This window comes from Loxodonta africana, chromosome 14, assembly GCF_030014295.1.
Source record: "Loxodonta africana isolate mLoxAfr1 chromosome 14, mLoxAfr1.hap2, whole genome shotgun sequence".
Lineage (NCBI taxonomy): Eukaryota > Metazoa > Chordata > Mammalia > Proboscidea > Elephantidae > Loxodonta > Loxodonta africana.
This window is the reverse complement of record NC_087355.1, coordinates 22956981-22974994: the sequence shown is the minus strand read 5'-3', so window position 1 is coordinate 22974994 and position 18014 is coordinate 22956981.

The window sequence follows — 18014 nt, the reverse complement described above, 5'->3', positions numbered from 1 at the left end:
AATTGTACTAAGCTGGAGAATCCTAAAAAAAAAAAAAACAACTTTGAAATCAGCACAGATGCCAACTCAACATTGGTTCAATTATTTTAACACTAAACATATATCCAATAATGCCTTACATCTGCTAGCAATAATTTTACATTTTAATTATATAATTATATTGGCTAATTTTTTGGTTATTGTCACCAAAAATATCAGTGGTGACATGCATGCAAGTAGGAATGTGTGAAACTTTGGATAAATTGGAAACTGGGATAAATTGTCCATTCGAGTCTTGCAAAGAATGACACATTTTCTCTAGCTCAATTCATTAAAGTCATTCTGACCATTTGGGAATCTAGAAATACCATCTAGTATCCATGCCACCCAAATTAGACTGAGATTTTTTCAGACTGGCAGCATCTTACGAATCTTTCAATAAGCTAAATCATAATGTCTCGTCTCAAGGGGCCAGCTGGTACTGCCCAGGAATCTTCTGTTTCCTTTGTCTGTGTGCTCCCTTACTCTCCACCATAAGAGTTTGAAATTGTCCCTACTCTTCCTAAACTTCTGACCATAGAAACTCCACCACAGCTTCAGCCTCCTACTTCACAAGAAAAATAAAAACATTAGATGGCAAGGCAGGCAGTTCATGGTGAAATGGCCCCCCATGATCCCACCTTCAGCTATTATACAGTCCCTGCCCCTTCAGCATGAGCTGGTCTAGTGACTTGCTAACCAAAAGGATACAGCAAATGTGACAGGATGCCACTTCCATGATTAGGTTACACACCATTGTGACTCGCATCTTGCTAGCAGACTTTATTGCTTTCTTGGTTACCACCACTTTGATGAATCAAGGTGCAGTGATAACCAGAATTTCTAAAATCATCCCCCAAAATGTCGTATCCTAATCTCCTGAACCTACAAATATGATGAGCTATCACTCTCATGATTATGCTATACGGCACAATTGACCTGAAGAAAGATTATTTGTGTGAACCTAGTCTAATCACCAAACCAAAAACCTGCTGCCATTGAGTCAATTCTGACTCATAGCAACCCTATAGGACAGAGTAGAACTGCCCCATAGAGTTTCCAAGGAGTGCCTGGTGAATTGCTGACCTTTTGGTTAGCAGCCATAGCTCTTAACCACTGCGCCACCAGGGTTTCCAGTCTAATCATAGGAGATTAGAAACAAAATGCTTTCTCTGGCTGATAACAAAAGGATGAAGTGAGATTTGAAGCATATCGAGGATTCAACTTGTCACACGTGGTTCTATTAATAGCCATGTGAACTTGGAGGTGATTCTTTCCCAGGCAAGCATTCAGATGAGACCCCAACTTTGGCTGACACCTTGATTGTCATCTTTTGAGAGACCATGGAGCAGAGGACCCAGGTAAATTTGCTTGAATTCTTAACCCAGAGATACTATGAAATAATAAATGTTGGAGCTGTAGACAGAGAGAATACACGACAAGAAACATGGGCAGCCTCAAGAGCAAAGACCAACCTCCAGGTGACAGTCAGCAGGGAAATGATAATCTCAGTCCTACAACTAAAAGGAACTGGATTCTGCCAACAACCTGAATAAGCTTGGAAGTGGAGTCTTCCCCAGAACCAGCCTCCAGATAAGAACCCAGGGTGATCAATACCTTGACTTCAGCCTTGTAAGGCCCTAAACACAGAACCCAGTCAAGCCCTTCTGGACTTCTGATCTACAAAACTGTGAGATAGTAAATGGATATTGTTTCAAGTTTCTAAGTTTGTGGTAATTTGCTATGCAACAATATAAAAACAAATACACTGCCGTATTTGAAAGGGTAGCCTCTGGCCAACAGCCAACTAGGGACTGAAGCCTTTAAGCTGATAGTCCTTAAAGAATTGAATTCTGCCAATGAACTTGGAGGTGTTTCCTTCCCCATCAAGCATTCAGATGAGACTCAACCTATGCTAACACCTTGATTGTTGCCTTCTGAGAGACCCTGAAGCAGAGGACCTAGCTAATCTGTGCTTGAATTCTTGACCCATAGATACTGCAAAATAATAAATGTACGTTGTCTTAAGCTGCTAAGTTTTGAGATAATTTGTTATGCATCAATAAATAACTATATAAGTGGAAATTTCAATTCCTCTATATCAAACCTACAACCAGTGGCCATGAAAATGCAACCCGCTTGTTCCCTCACCTCCAAAAGTGCAAAAACTTGATGCTAAATCCCAAAGTCACTTATATCTTAGGAGTACTTGCTATTACTGCCCATTCTCTTTCTTTGGATTCCACTACATCGTACTTTCATAGTTTTCTTCCTACTCAGGTCACTTTTAAGAGGATTCAAGACCACCTTCCTCGTGTGGGTTTTGGTCACCATGGGAAACACACACCTCCTTCTTAGGCTTGGTGGAAGAGCAGCTACCTCTTTCTGTAGCAATCTCCCATTGCTCTGCCTTCAAAGTGGGTAGCCAACCCCTAGTATTAGATCTTTTCAGGTGTGCATAAGGTACGAGACTCTACCTCCTCCAAATACTAATGGGCATGTGCCAAGCTCTCTGAGTCGTACTCTTGCTGTTCTGCTTATTTGGGGTAAGTGCCCACCTCCACTCACCCTTAGCAAGGAAAGGGAATACGTAATAAGTGGCAACTTTCATCAAAGAAACCTGGCACCCTCAACTCCCTTCTTTTCGGTGTATGGTGGCAAATGATCACTAATGCTGGTGTAACTGATATCATGGTCTGTAGAGCCAAACTGACCACTAGGATTTTTTTTTGCTCCTGGGGCCTCTGCTAGAATTAAGCAACAGCAAAAAGAATCACTTACCATATTGTTACAAACAGTATTGGAAGAGTAGTGTTTTTAAGGATACATTTTTGTCCTCTAAGGGTAAAATAGATAATTCCATTAATACAAGTTTTAGTCATGGGTAAATTTCTTGACATTATATCATTGAGCTCCAGAATGTGGTAGGACCTGTAAATATAAGAGGACACTGTGCTAAACATATTTTTCAGTTCTGCAATCAATTATGTATAATTTGCTACACATTAAAAAAAAAAAAACACATTAGATTATGTAAAATATTTCTGTTTTCAATAGGCTGTAACGTCAAGCCTCTATGCATAAAACTAAATACACGCCAACAGTATCGGTATCTCCAGCATGTTTGGAAGAAATTCAATTCATGTAGTAGACATTGTGGTTGGCTCTCAAACATTCATTCACTCAGGAAATTGGCCTAAGACAATCATAACGAGTCCATTCCTCTTGCCAGTGTTCTACAATGGACATGTGGCCAATGGAAAGTAAAGAAGGTCTACTGGGGACTTTGGGAAAGAGTTTTCCTCACTTCAAAGAGATACCCCAAGGAAAGGATGTTTTCTCTTTTTCCTGTAGATACTGCGTCAGAATGAGAAAACTAGAACTGCTGCAGCTACATTGCTACCATCCTGAAGATGGAGCCAAACTTGAGCCTGGCTGAGAAGAGATGGAAAGAATCTGGGCCCTTGATGACACCACTAAGCCACCAAGTCAACCAAACTTGAAACCTGCTTTGTCTCTGGACTTTCTGTTACGTGAAATAAAAAGGAACCTTACAGTTTGAGCCCATTAGAATCCAGGTTTTTATTATTTGCAGCAAAAACCATTCTATTGATAACATGTTTTAAGTGCCAATAAAATAGATATCAAAAAGAACTGTTTATAGTTGAATTTAGGAGTCCCTGAGTTGTGCAAACAGATAAGTGCTCAACTATTAACTGAAAGGTTGGTGGTTCAAACCCACCCAGAGTCTCCCAGAAGCAGGTAATCTGCTTCCAAAAGATCACAGCCTTGAAAATCCTATGTGTAGTTCTACTCTGCACACACCAAGTCACCAAGAGTTGGAATCGACCACAAACAACATAGTTAAATTTTTGCAGAAATACCTAAGAAGAAAATCAGTGGATTTAAAACAAATAAAAGAGCAAACTTAGAATGGAGACTATGGCCTACTTTTAGAACTATTCTTACGAAAAGATTAATCTGGTACTAATATTAAGATGTCAGACAAAATAGTCAAAATAAGTAGAAAAAATAGTCAAGAAATACAAATGGAGTCAGAACATGGAGATAAGAGTTACTTTCTCACATTCCACAGGCTATAATCTCAAGCCACAGCAAAGTCCTCACCAAGTGAGACAGATGCCAAAACTTCTAGGCCAACACAGTGAAGTCGTCATTGAATCAGGGAAGGCCTAGAATGTTCTGCTGTCTTACATGAAGAACACAGGCTATTGTTCAACTTCTTGATTGGCAGATCACTTAAAAGATAAGAGAAAGAAATAAGCAACATCTGCCTGCTGGGTCTTGGTGAAACCAGAAGCAGCTTATAACCCCCTAGTTTAGAGGGAGGTTGGAACACCAGGAGAAACCAAACACACACCAAGAACCATAGTACTTTCCTTTTGTTTATCATTAAGCTACTTTACATGGCAGTGGTTTTATTTCAAAATATTCAATGAGAGTAACCACCACCCATTTGTCAGTTTGTTTGTACTTGTGGAGGTTTCCATGGTGTTGTGATGGTGGAAGCTATGGCACAGGTATTTCAAATACAGCTGAGTCACCCATGGTGGACAGGTTCCAGTGAAACTTCCAGACTGTCTTAGTTATCTAAGTGCTGCTATAACAGAAATACCGCAAGTGGATGGCTTCAACAAACAAGTTTATTCTCTCACAGTCTAGTAGGCTAGAAGTCCGAATTCAGGGTGTCAGCTCCAGGGTAAGGCTTTTTCTGTCGGCTCTGGAGGAACGTCCTTATCATCAGCCTTCCCCTGGACTAGGAGCTTCTCAGCACAGGGACCCCCTGGTTCAAAGGAAGCGCTCTCCTCCTGAAACTGCTTTCTTGGTATATGAGGTCCCCCATCTCTCTGCTTGCTTCTCTCTTTTATATTTCAAAAGAGATTGGTTTTAGACACAAGCTAATCTTGTAGATTGAGTCCTGCCTCATTACCTATTTGTACATGTGTCAAGGATGGGTTGAAATCTACAAATCTAGAAGTCCAGCATCACATTAGCCATGGCTCAAATTTTAGCATTGACACCTTTCTAGCTCTGGGATCTTTGAAATGTTATTTAATCCTCCAAGCCTGTTTTCTCCTCAATAAAATGGACATGGTAATGCCTCCCTAAGAGGTTTGTTATAGGGTCTGAATGAGGGAATGTGTGGAAGTTGCTTATCAGACAATCAGTAACATAAGAGAGACCAAATAAATGTCAGCTCGTGTCCCACTTTGCCTAATATGGAATTATATTAGGGGAAAATCATTGAGGGGTGAGAGAATTTTACTGGCCAATGAAAATGTGTTTTTCATTAAGAGGATTCATGTTTAAAATAAAATATGGGCCAATCACCCCAAGGAATGTTTATCACAATGGGACTACAAGAAGTCAGGACATTTTTGCTTGGATAAGAATACTAAGATGCAGATATTAAAACATAGCACTATTTTTAGATAGGTTATACTTAACTATGTGTAAAACAATTGCCTGGATCTTATTTTTTGAATTCTTAAAGGAAGAGAGATTGTGTTTAAATGTCAGTATTTGTTTAAATGCCTGAGAGTTTCTCTTATTTTTAGATCCTAGTAGCCGACATCTCTAGCGCTGGGGGATGACTATGAGAGTGTAAGTTCTATTATTTACCAACAGAACTAAGCAAACAAAATAAGTGTCTGACAGAAAATTGTATTCATAGAAGTAAAGTCACTGAAATCTGGTATTTGAGAGCTGAAACGGCTGAAAGATAAGTAAAGGCAATGGTACCTCTCCTTCCTGTAATTCTGTGTAAGTGCTGCCAGAGGGATTTTAAGTGATGGCAGGATGCTGATCTCCTGTGAGGGCTCTTCAGTCAGTTTTGGCTCCTGTGGGGAATGGAGAAAGGCTTAGAAGCAGAGGGACGCTGAGGAGGAGCAGGACGGGGTGCAGCTTCGGTGAGGGCTCAGTGGGGTTGTTCTTAATGACTCCTTTGGGATGAGGGCTACCCCACTCACGCAGCCCTTGACCAAAATTTAGACAGGCATGGGGAAGCAGAGGCACGTTCCTCTCCTGATCCAAACCTGATTCATTTTCTAGATGAGTAAATAGTAATGTCTTCCACACACTTAGACTCTGTTCTTTGAATCTCATTTTTATTAGCCTAGGAGCCCTGGTGGAGTAGTGGTTAAAAGCTCGGCTGCTAACCAAAAGGTCAGCAGTTCGAATCAACAAGCTGCTCGTTGGAAACCTTATGGGGTAGTTCTACCCTGTCCTAGAGGTCGCTATGAGTTGGAATCAAGTCGACGGCAATGGGTTTGGTTTTTGGTGTTTTGTTAGCCTGAATTTTAACAAGAGCTGGATAACTTCTGGAGTCCCTGGGTGGCTCAAATGGTTAACATGTGTGACTGTTAACTGAACTGGTTAACATGTGTGGCTGTTAACTGAAAGGTTAGAGGTTTGAGTCCACCCAGAGGTGCCCCAGAAGAAAGACCTGGCGATCTACTTCTGAAAACTCAGCCATTAAAAACCCTATGGAACATTTCTACTGTGACACACACGAGGTCGCCATGAGCTAAAGTCGACCTGATGGCAACTGGTTTGGTTAGATCACGTGTAATTCAAGTTTTTCTCTAGTAAGCACCGTGGGTCTGATAATCTATGTTTCTGCTTAATGTGAGATTCATATATTTTGCCTGTTAGGTGAACAGGTTACAAAACACCTGAATAATACCTTTTTTTTTTTTAAAGACTTCCAAAACTTATCCATTATTATAATTTATTGTTCCTCTTCTGTTCTGCCACACCAGTTTGTATCTGTGTAAATCTACAAGTACTTTCAGAATCTTCTAAAATTATTTGGTCATAAATCTCTTCACTCCATTAAAGTGTCAAACCCTCAGCACCTAGCAAGTGACTGATATATGATAAGCTCTGTTGAATGAGTAAATAATGCTGACTTTTTTTTTTTTTTACAACAGTTGCAAAGATGGAAAGCCAGGAAAGAATGGAAGGAAATTTTACATAATTCCCCTATTCCTGTATGATACACCTTCAGTTTGTTTGTAGTCAGTAGATGTTTATTGAGTAAATATAGGTGCCAGCCACTGTATTGGGTATAGAGGGTAATTAAGACACTATCCTTACTTGATCAAGACAAATTATTAAATGTAAAATTTGATCTCCAGACAAGAAAATGCCTTGACATCTCTTAGTAGCTTATCTGTATGCCTGATGCCAGCTAGGCCTTTTGTGAGTATGATTCCATTTAAACTGGGTTTCTTACTCTGACTTAAGAAACCATATTCTGTATTGTAAGAAAACACTAAGTTTTATTTTAAAGTGCTGATCTCTACATATTTTATGTTTTCATGGAAATGCACACTGCATGCCACAGTTTACATAACCAGATTATTGGTGGTTTAGAATTTACCTGCTCATATGTTGTACACTTGTTCTTTGATTAAGTGAGACCTTCAACGCTGTGATACACCAAGAGCAAAACTCCTTTGGTTTATGAACTGTTGTTGCCATCCAGTGGGTAAAAATGGCATTTCCTGAGATAGAAGGAAGCCCCAAACCGGTGGCCATCGAGTGGATTCTGACTCATAGCGACCCTATGGGACAGAGTAGAACTGCCCCATAGGGTTCCCAAGGAGTGCCTGGTGGATTCAAACTGCCAACCTTTTGGTTAGCGGCCGTAGCTCTTAACCACTACACCACCAGGGTTTCCAGAAGGAAGTCCATTCCCTCAAATAACTAGTACTGTAATCAGAATCAAACTTTTAAAACAGAAAACTACCAATCCTTCCTTTATAACATTGTATTAAAATCAAACTAATAAAAAAACTAATTCCTTTAAAATATTTATTAACCCAGTAGATCTTCATCAATATATACGAACGTTGTAATTGTTTGAAATGTTTCAAGCTTGCATTCCTGGGCTCATGTTATTGTTGTTGTTAGCTACCATCGAGTAAATTCCAACTCTTGGCGACCTTACGTACAACGGAACAAAACGTTGTCCTGTCCTATGTCATCCTCCCAGTTGCTAGTATGTTTGGAGTCTATCATTGAGGCTATTGTCCCTATCCATCTCACCGAGGGCCTTCCATACATTCCCTGGCTGTCTGCTACACCAAACATGATGCCCTCCTCCAGCGATTGATCCTTCCTGATGATATGTCAAAGCAAGCAAGTCCGACAATGTTCTGTTGTGATCCATAAGGTTTTCATTGGCTAATTTTCAGAAGCAGATCTCCAGGCCTTTCTTCCTCGTCTTACTCTGGAAGTTCCACTGAAACCTGTCCACCATGTGTGACCCTGCTGGTACTTGAAATACCGGTGGGATAGCATCACGCAGACCCCCATAGTTTGAACAAACTGACAGATAGGTGGTGGTGCTGGATTCATGGTTATATATTTCTTTTATATTCTTCTACATTTATTTCAGTTAGATGATTGTTCTTAACCAATAATTCTATGTGATGAGTTTTACTCTTCCTATTTCCAATTTTTCTTCTGTTTCTTCAGAGTTCTCTGTCTTCCTTATTATGCAGGTTTATGTTGGTCTTATTGCCCATTTGATATCTCCTTTACTATTTCATTAATATTTCTCCTCTATATCCCAAAAATTCTAATCCAAGGTTCAACTATTTTTATACTTCTTAAAACTCTTTAGATAAATAAATGCTTGAACATGTGTAATTGTCATAAGTCCTTTTATTTTCCCCACCGCTTAAGTTTGAACTAGGTGCTGTGCTATAGAAATTTGAGCTTGATTTTGAGAAGATTAAATAAATAAATGCTTATAATTCTTATAACGGTCATCAGCTACCTGGCACCTGACAGGGTCAAAATTTATAAATGAACAGAAGTAATGTTTATCTAATGAAAGCATGCTTATGAAGGGGTTGACTGACATAACAAGAAACATAACTATGCATTTTATAGAGAGAGTCATTGCTCTAATCTTTCATCAGAAGGACGCTGTCAGTCTCCCTTCTATGAATTCCTCAAAGTATTTCCCAGTTTAGATGGTTCTTTCCAGCAAACCATGCACAAGCTCTACCTTCAAAGCCCTGCCACCTCTGAGGATGGGATATGAGGGAAAACCCCTTCCATGGCTGGATCAGAGGAAGTAAAACTTACAAACCAGTCTGTTGGCATCACTTCTTTAAAACCAAAAACCCCATTAGCACTGAGTTGATTCTGACTCATACGATCCTATAGGACAGAGTAGAATTGCCCCATAGCATTTCCAAGGCTGTAATCTTTATACAAGCAGATTGCCACATCTTTCTCCCATGGAGCATCCGGTGGGCTCAAACTGCCAACCTCTCAGTTAGCAAACAAGCGCTTAACCATTGCACCACCAGGGGTCCTTCACTTCTTTTAGGGTGAGTTTATTTTTCCTGTGATATATTTGACTTATTTTGAAAGAACAACTTAAAAACCTTTTGGGAGAAGTTCTGAAAGTGTATTAAAACCTGTCTCTTATAAACTGTTTTTCTTGTAATTTCAATTATTTCTCATAGTAAACTCTGAACATTTTCCTATACCAATTAAAATTTTTAGTGTTGAAAATTCTAACACTTTCTTTGGGAGACTATAGCCTGAACTTTAAAGCACTGAGGCGGGCATTTTATCTGGATTCTTTAGCATCTAACTCATTTAAATTAACCAGATAGCTTGAAAATATCCTGGCTTGTTCTTCACGTGACTTCACAGAAATTGGTAATAATTCTGTTTAGTATATTTATGTCAGCTCCCTCCTTATGGGAACTTATGTGATTTTCGTATTTTTCTTTAATCAGTAGGTCCCTGCCCGCAAATGTTTCTGCTCCCTGAGTTTTAATTTGTTACGGTATCTACCACAACTTGATATTAATCAGAAATGTTCACAATCATAAGTTTTCTTTCACATTCAACTTTTTAACCTAACACTTTTTCAAATTTCCTGATAATGTGTTGTTTCTCTCAACTGTAAAATCAGAAAACACCCACCTGCTCAAGCTGATGGAATCACTGAATTGACTTTGGGAAGGAGCATAGGCTTTGACTGGCTGACACACTCCCATAATGCACTTGTGGCATGGGGCACTTGGAGCGTATGCATTATAGAATGGCAGCCTGAGATTAAAGGAAGTGGTCAAGAAAATTAAAAAGCAGGGGAAAAGCTTAAACTTGTCTCAAAACCTTTTAGTCTCAAAACAGAACAATCTGCTTTCTATTTTTCTGCAGGGAAGTCATGTGGACAAGCCCACACACTGGCAAGTAAACTTGAGCCCTCCAAATGAAATAGGAACATTAGTGTAAACACACAAGTGGCTAGGTAGCCAGGGAAATCAAGAGGGGGAGGGCAGTGTGCCTTCCCAGCAAACACTCCCACAAACAAAACCACCAGAACCTACAACCATAGAACAAGGAAGACTCTTCAAAAAAGTGTAATTTTTGGCAGGCAAGCCAAATCCATACCCAGGGTTGATTGATGACATTGTTATAAGGCATCGGTGGACTATTGGGTTTTCACTGGCTGATTTTTCAAAAGTAGACCATTAGGCCCTTCTGCCTAGTCTGCAAGCTCTGCTGAAACCTGTTCAGCATCATAGGATCACACGCTGGCTGGGAATCGAAGCTGGGTCTTCTGCATGGAAGGGGAGAACCCTACCGCTGAGCCGCTGAATCCTAGTAATCACCACCGTCAAAACCCAACCTGAGCACCTACCATGTGCCAGCAGACACTGAAGAAGGTTAAGATTAGGCTCTTTAACCTCCAAAAGATAGATAAAAAACAGCAAAGTCAAAGGAGAATAGCAAAGGCAGAACAAATGGGACTTTCATTTGACGTACAGCTCAAGAATTCTTTGTCAGGTCTCCCTCTTCTACTTTTAAATTCTGACTTACAATCAACAAAACCATGTAAACAGAACAAGGCAACTGGAGAAGACTGAGTTACAATTTATTTATTCTCTTATATTACAATAAGTATCTAATTAGCATAGAGAGGAGAATATGTATTTTAGACTCCTGTTAGGTAAACAGGGAAATAGGACAACGGAGAAAAACCCAAAATTGATTTAAGTGTCAGAGTGTCTGGGTGGTGCAAACGGCTAAGTAATGGACTATTAACTGAAAGGTTGGTGGCTCAAACCCACCCAGAGGCTGCTAGGAAGACAGGCCTGGGGACCTGCTTCTGAGAGGTCACAGCCTTGAAAATCATATGGAGCAATTCTGCTCTGCGCACAAGAGGTCACCATGGGAACAGTTCAAGGGTCAATTTCCAAATCTCCTAAAACTGAAAGTCCTTTGAAAAAATCACCAGAAATGTGCACCATTGTCTTAAAGTCTCTGAGTAAGAGAAAAAACTTGACTTAAGTAACTCAAATGTGAGAAACATATCCTTTATCAAAACCAACTCATGAAAGCAAAATAAACTCATTTTTTTTAAAGACATGGTTTAAAGAAAGGGATGACATGCGCAGGAAGTTCAATATGAAGGTGTATAATTTAGGGCACCCCTTGGTGATGACGGGCTTTGCACTGAGCCACAATCTCTTCATCAGATGTGATACATGATAGAAGGCCCTTTTCTTGCAAGGTAACATTGAAATACTGTTCAATTCAGCTTGAATATGTTGACTTCCATCTACACATTTGAACAAAAGTAATGAGCCGACATTCAAAGGACCCTTGAGATACTTGTCTAAGAGTGTGATACCTAGAACTGAGCCATCTTTGATCATTCTCCCAAGAGAACATTGACCAATGATACTCACTTTCAGGGTCATGCAAGTGCTAACTTTTGTGAAAGAAAAAAAAAAAAAAAACCACAGGAAGAATAAATACAAAAAGCAATGAGTTTGGTTTCCCTTTTTGTATAGTTTTTAGTTTTGGGACCACGTTAATGTTTTTCATACTAAAATGAAATCATTAACAAACGAAAAAAAATGTAATACAAGTAGGAACAAATGAATCTAGTTGTATTTCAGATGAATAATATAGCCACACTGAAAAGGAGAAAAAGGTAATGTAGAACACAGTATTTCGACTATACATCTTCAAATGACAGACAAAAAGAGCTATAAACAAATATTAATCTAGTAGGTTTGTTTTTCCCTGTGGTGTAGGTTAGCAATTTTGAAACTGCTTTTAGTATTTTCTGGGACTAAGCAAATAAGTAAATACATGGATTAAAATAGAAACCGAATTTCTCATTGTAGAAGAAGGGGTGAAAAATAAGAAAGAGGAAGGCTAGAACTTCTGTTGTGGTGCTGAATTGGAACTGAGAGTATCAGTATAAATTCATGGCTATAGATATACAGATATAGCCACCATCCGTCAGTTTGTCATTCTGTAGTGGCTTGCATGTTGCTGTGATGCTGGAAGTTAGGCAACTGGTATTTCAAAATACCAGCAGGGTCATCCATGATGGACAGGTTTCAGTGGAGCTTCAAGACTAAAATAGACTAGACAGAAAGGCCTGGTAATCTACTACTGAAAATTAGCTAATGAAAACCTTAGGAATCACATAAGAACATTGTCTGACTTGCTTGTTTTGGACATGTCATCAGGAAAGATCAGTCACTGGAGGAGGACATCATGCTTGATGAAGTAGAGGGCCCACGAGACCTTCAGTAAGCTGGATTGGTGTAGTAATGGCAGTGATGGACTTCAGCATGCTGGTGATTGTGAGAAAAATGCAGGGCCGGGAAGCATATTATTCTGATGCACAGGGATCAGCATGAGCCAGAGTTAACTTGACAGCAGCTAACAACATATAGATATACATGCTTATACACATAGTGATTTTCTAGATCTTTCTGCTGAGACAACCCGGAAGCAATGACACTCCAGCAGCAATGACACACATAGAACCCCAATCTTAGTTTCTCAAAACCATTCATCACCAAAAAGAACCAGGAATTCTTAGAGAAATGGCTGATTCTAGGGTTGGGGCAGAGAATGTATAAGATGAGCCTGGAATTTCTTGTTGTACATGAAATTAAGAAAGTTCTCAAAGAATGATGAGGGCATCAAGAGGCTTCCACTGGCCAAATCTGGGAAAACCTGAGCGTCAAAATAAACAATGATGGTAAAGAGTGATCACCCATGCATAGTCAAAGTGGCCCACAACGATCCTCATCTCATAATGTTCACGCCCTGTGCAGTCCCCTCCCATACTGAATCAGCGATGACCTGGGTTACCAATAGAACACAGTAGAAGCAATAGTCTGTGACTTCCACAATTGGGCCACAAATCCACTGAGCTTCCACGTTGGTCTCTGTGATTGCTCACTCTGAGGAAGCCTAGACTCCATGCTGGGAGGGCACTCAAGCAGCCCATGTGGAGAGACCTCCCACCCACAACCAGCACCAACTTGCTACCTTAGAAGCTGCCGAAATGGACGGGAAAAGAGAGAGTGGAGGGAAGGAGTGGGCGGTCTCATTAGGGGGAGAGCAATTGGGAGTACGTAGCAAGGTGTATATACGTTTTTGTATGAGGGACTGACCTGATTTGTAAACTTTCACTTAAAGTACAATAAAAATTAAAAAAAAAAAATCTGTTTTTTTTCTGAGCTTTTTGAAATATTAAAAAAAAATCTGTTTTTTTTTTTTGAGCTTTTTGAAACATTAAAAAAAATCTTTTTTTTTTTTTTGAGCTTTTTGAAACATTTTTTTTTTTTTTTAATTTTTATTGTGCTTTAAGTGAAAGTTTACAAATCAGGTCAGTCCCTCATACAAAAACGTATATACACCTTGCTACGCACTCCCAATTGCTCTCCCCCTAATGAGACCCCCCACTCCTTCCCTCCACTCTCTCTTTTCCCGTCCTTTTCGGCAGCTTCTAACCCCCTCTACCCTCTCATCTCCTCTCCAGACAGGAGATGCCAACATAGTCTCAAGTGTCCACCTGATCTGAGAAGCTCACTCCTCACCAGCATCCCTCTCCAACCCATTGTCCAGTCCAATCCATCTGAAGAGTCGGCTTTGGGAATGGTTCCTGTCCTGGGCCAACAGAAGGTCTGGGGGCCATGACCACCAGGGTCCTTCTAGTCTCAGTCAAACCATTAAGTCTGGTCTTTTTTACGAGAATTTGGGCTCTGCGTCCCACTGCTCTCCTGCTCGCCCGGGGGTTCTCTGTTGTGTTTCCTGTCAGGGCAGTCATCGGTTGTAGACGGGCACCAGCTAGTTCTTCAGGTCTCAGGCTGATGTAGTCTCTGGTTTATGTGGCCCTTTCTGTCTCTTGGGCTCATGATTACCTTGTATCCTTGGCATTCTTCATTTTCCTTTAGTCCAGGTGGGTTGAGACCAATTGATGCATCTTAGATGGCTGCTAAAAAAAAAAAAAATTTTTTTTTTTAACTCCACTCTTCAAAGTGGGATGCAGAACGTTTTCTTAATAGATTTTATCATGCCAGTCGACTTAGATGTCCCCTGAAACAACAGTCCCCAACCCCCCACTCCTGCTACGCTGGCCTTCAAAGCATTCAGTTTATTCAGGAAACTTCTTTGCTTTTGGTTTAGTCCAGTTGTGCTGACCTCGCCTGTATTGCGTGCTGTCTTCCCCGTCACCTAAAGTAGTTCTTAACTGCTATCTAATTAGAGAATACCTCTCTCCCACCCTCTTTGCCTCCTCCCTTGTCATAACCATCAAAGAATATTTTCTTCTCTGTTTAAACTATTTCTCCAGTTCTTATAATAGTGGTCTTATACAACATTTGTGGTTTTCAAACTGACTAATTTCACTCAGCATAATGCCTTTCAGATACCTCCATGTTATGAAATGTTTCACAGATTCATCACTGTTCTTTATCGATGCGTAGTATTCCATCGTGTGAATATACCTTAATTTATTTATCCATTCATCTGTTGATGGGCACCTTGGTTGTTCCCATCTTTTTGCTATTGTAAACAGTGCTGCAATGAACACAGGTGTGCATACACCCGTTCGTGTAAAGGCTCTTATTTCTCTAGGATATATTCCAAGGAGTGGGATTTCTGGATCATATAGTAGTTTTTATAGTAGTTCTATTTCTAGTTTTTTAAGGAAGTGCCAAATCAACTTCCATTTTACATTCCCACCAGCAGTGTGTAAGTGTGTAAGTGTTCCAGTCTCTCCACTTCTCCAACATTTATTATTTTGTGTTTTTTGGATTAATGCCTGCCTTGTTGGAGTGAGATGGAATCTCATTGTGGTTTTGATTCGCATTTCTCTAATGGTTAATGATCACGAGCATTTCCTCATGTATCTGTAAGCTACTTGAATGTCTTATTTAGTGAAATGTCTGTTTTGCCCATTTTTTAATTGGGTTATTTGTCTTTTTGTCATTGAGTTTTTGCAGTATCATATAGATTTTAGAGATCAGGCGCTGATCGGAAATGTCATAGCTAAAAACTTTTTCCCAGTCTGTAAGTAATCTTTTTCCTCTTTTGGTGAAGTCTTTGGATGAGCATAGGTGTTTGATTTTTAGGAGCTCCCAGTTTTCTAGTTTTTCTTCTGCACTGTTAGTAATGTTTTGTATACTGTTTACGCCATGTATTAGGGCTCCTAACGTTGTCCCTATTTTTTCTTCCATGATCTTTATCCTTTTAGATTTTATATTTAGTTGTTTAATCCATTTTGAGTTTGTTTTTGTGCATGGTGTTAGGTATGGGTCTTGTTTCATTTTTTGGCAGATGGATATCCAGTTATGCCAGCACCGTTTGTTAAAGAGACTGTTTCCCAATTTAACTGTTTTGGTGCCTTTGTCAAATATCAACTGCTGATATGTAGATGGATTCTCAATTCTGTTCCATTGGTCTATGTATCTGTTATTGTACCAGTACCAGGCTGTTTTGACTACTATGGCAGTATAATAGGTTCTAAAATCAGGTAGAATAAGACCTCCCACTTTATTCTTCCTTTTCAGTAATGCGTTATTTATCTGGAGCCTCTTTCCCTTCCATATGAAGTTGGTGATTTGTTTCTCCATCTCATTAAAAAATGTCATTGGAATTTGAATCAGAATTGCGTTAAATCTATAGACCACTTTTGGAAACCCCGGTGGTGTAGTGGTTAAATGCTACTGCTGCTAACCTAAAAGTTGGCAGTTTAAATCTTCCAGGCACTCCTTGGAAACTCTATGGGGCAGTTCTACTGTGTCCTGTAGGGTCGCTGTGAGTCAGATTTGACTCAATGGCGAAGGGTTTGGTTTGGTTTTTTATGATTTTGGTTCACTTTTGGTAGAATAGACATTTTTATAATGTTAAGTCTTCCTATCCACGAGCAAGGTATGTTTTTCCACTTATGTAGGTCTCTCTTGGTTTCTTGCAGAAGTGTTTTGTAGTTTTCCTCGTATAAGTCTTTTACATCTCTGGTAAGATTTTTCCTTAAGTATTTTATCTTCTTGGGGGCTACTGTAAATGGTATTGATTTGGTGGTTTCCTCCGATGTTCTTTTTGTTGGTGTAGAGGAATCCAACTGATTTTTGTATGTTTATCTTGTATCCCGATACTCTGATGAACTCTTCTATTAGTTTCAGCAGTTTTCTTGAGGATTCCTTAGGGTTTTCTGTGTATAAGATCATGTCATCTGCACATAGAGATACATATACTTCTTTCTTGACAATCTGGATGCCCTTTATTTCTTTTTCTGGCCTAATTGCTCTGGCTAGGACCTCCAGCGCAATGTTAAATAAGAGTGGTGATAAAGGACAAAGGACATGTTTGTCCGGTTCCTGACCTCAAGGGGAATGCTTTTAGGCTCTCTCCATTTAGGATGATGTTGGCTATTGACTTTTTGTATAAATGCCCTTTATTATGTTGAGGAATTTTCCTTCTATCCCTATTTTGCTGAGAGTTTTTTTTTTTTTTTTTTATCATGAATGGGTGTTGGACTTTGTCAAATGCATTTTCTGCATCAATTGATAAAATCATGTGGTTCTTGTCTTTTGTTTTATTTATATGATGGATTACATTAATTGTTTTTCTAATGTTGAACCATCCCTGCATACCTGGTATGAATCTCACTTGGTCATGGTGAATTATTTTTTTTGATATGTTGTTGAATTCTATGGGCTAGAATTTTGTTGAGGATTTTTGCATCTAAGTTCAGAAAGGATATAGGCCTGTAATTTTCTCTTTTCGTGGTCTCTTTACCTGGTTTTGGTATGAGGGATATGGTGGCTTCATAGAATGAGTTTGGGAGTATTCCGTCCTTTTCTATGCTCTGAAATACCTTTAGTAGTAGTGGTGTTAACTCTTCTCTGAAAGTTTGGTAGAACTCTGCAGTGAAGCTGTCCAGGCCAGGGCTTTTTTGGGGGGGGGGGGGGAGTTTTTTGATTACCTTTTCAATCTCTTCTTTTGTTATGGGTCTATTTAGTTGTTCTACCTCTGTTTGTGTTAGTTTAGGTATGTAGTGTTTTTCTAGGAATTCATCCATTTCTTCTAGGTTTTCAAATTTGTTAGAGTTCAATTTTTCATAGTAATCTGATATGATTCTTTTAATTTCAGTTGGATCTGTTGTAATATCACCCATCTCATTTCTTATTGGGGTTGTTTTCTTCTCTCCTGTTTTTCTTTTGTCAGTTTGGCCAAAGTTTTATCAATTTTGTTGTTTTTTTCAAAGAACTAGCTTTTGGTCTTGTTAATCCTTTCAGTTGTTTTTCTGTTTTCTATTTCATTTTAGTTCAGCTCTCATTTTTATTATTTGTTTTCTTCTGGTGCCCGAGGGTTTCTTTTGTTGCTCTCTTTCTGTTTGTTCAAGTTGTAGGGACAATTCTTTGATTTTGGCCCTTTCTTCTTTTTGGATGTGTGCATTTATTGATATAACTTGACCTCTGAGCACTGCTTTCGCTGTGTCCCAGAGGTTCTGATAGGAAGTGTTTTCATTCTCATTGGATTCTATGAATTTCTTTATTCCATCCTTAATGTTTTCTATAATCCAGTCTTTTTTGAGCAGGGTATTGTTCAGTTTCCAAGTGTTTGATTTCTTTTTCCTGCTTTTCCTGTTATTGATTTCCACTTTTATTGCCTTATGGTCA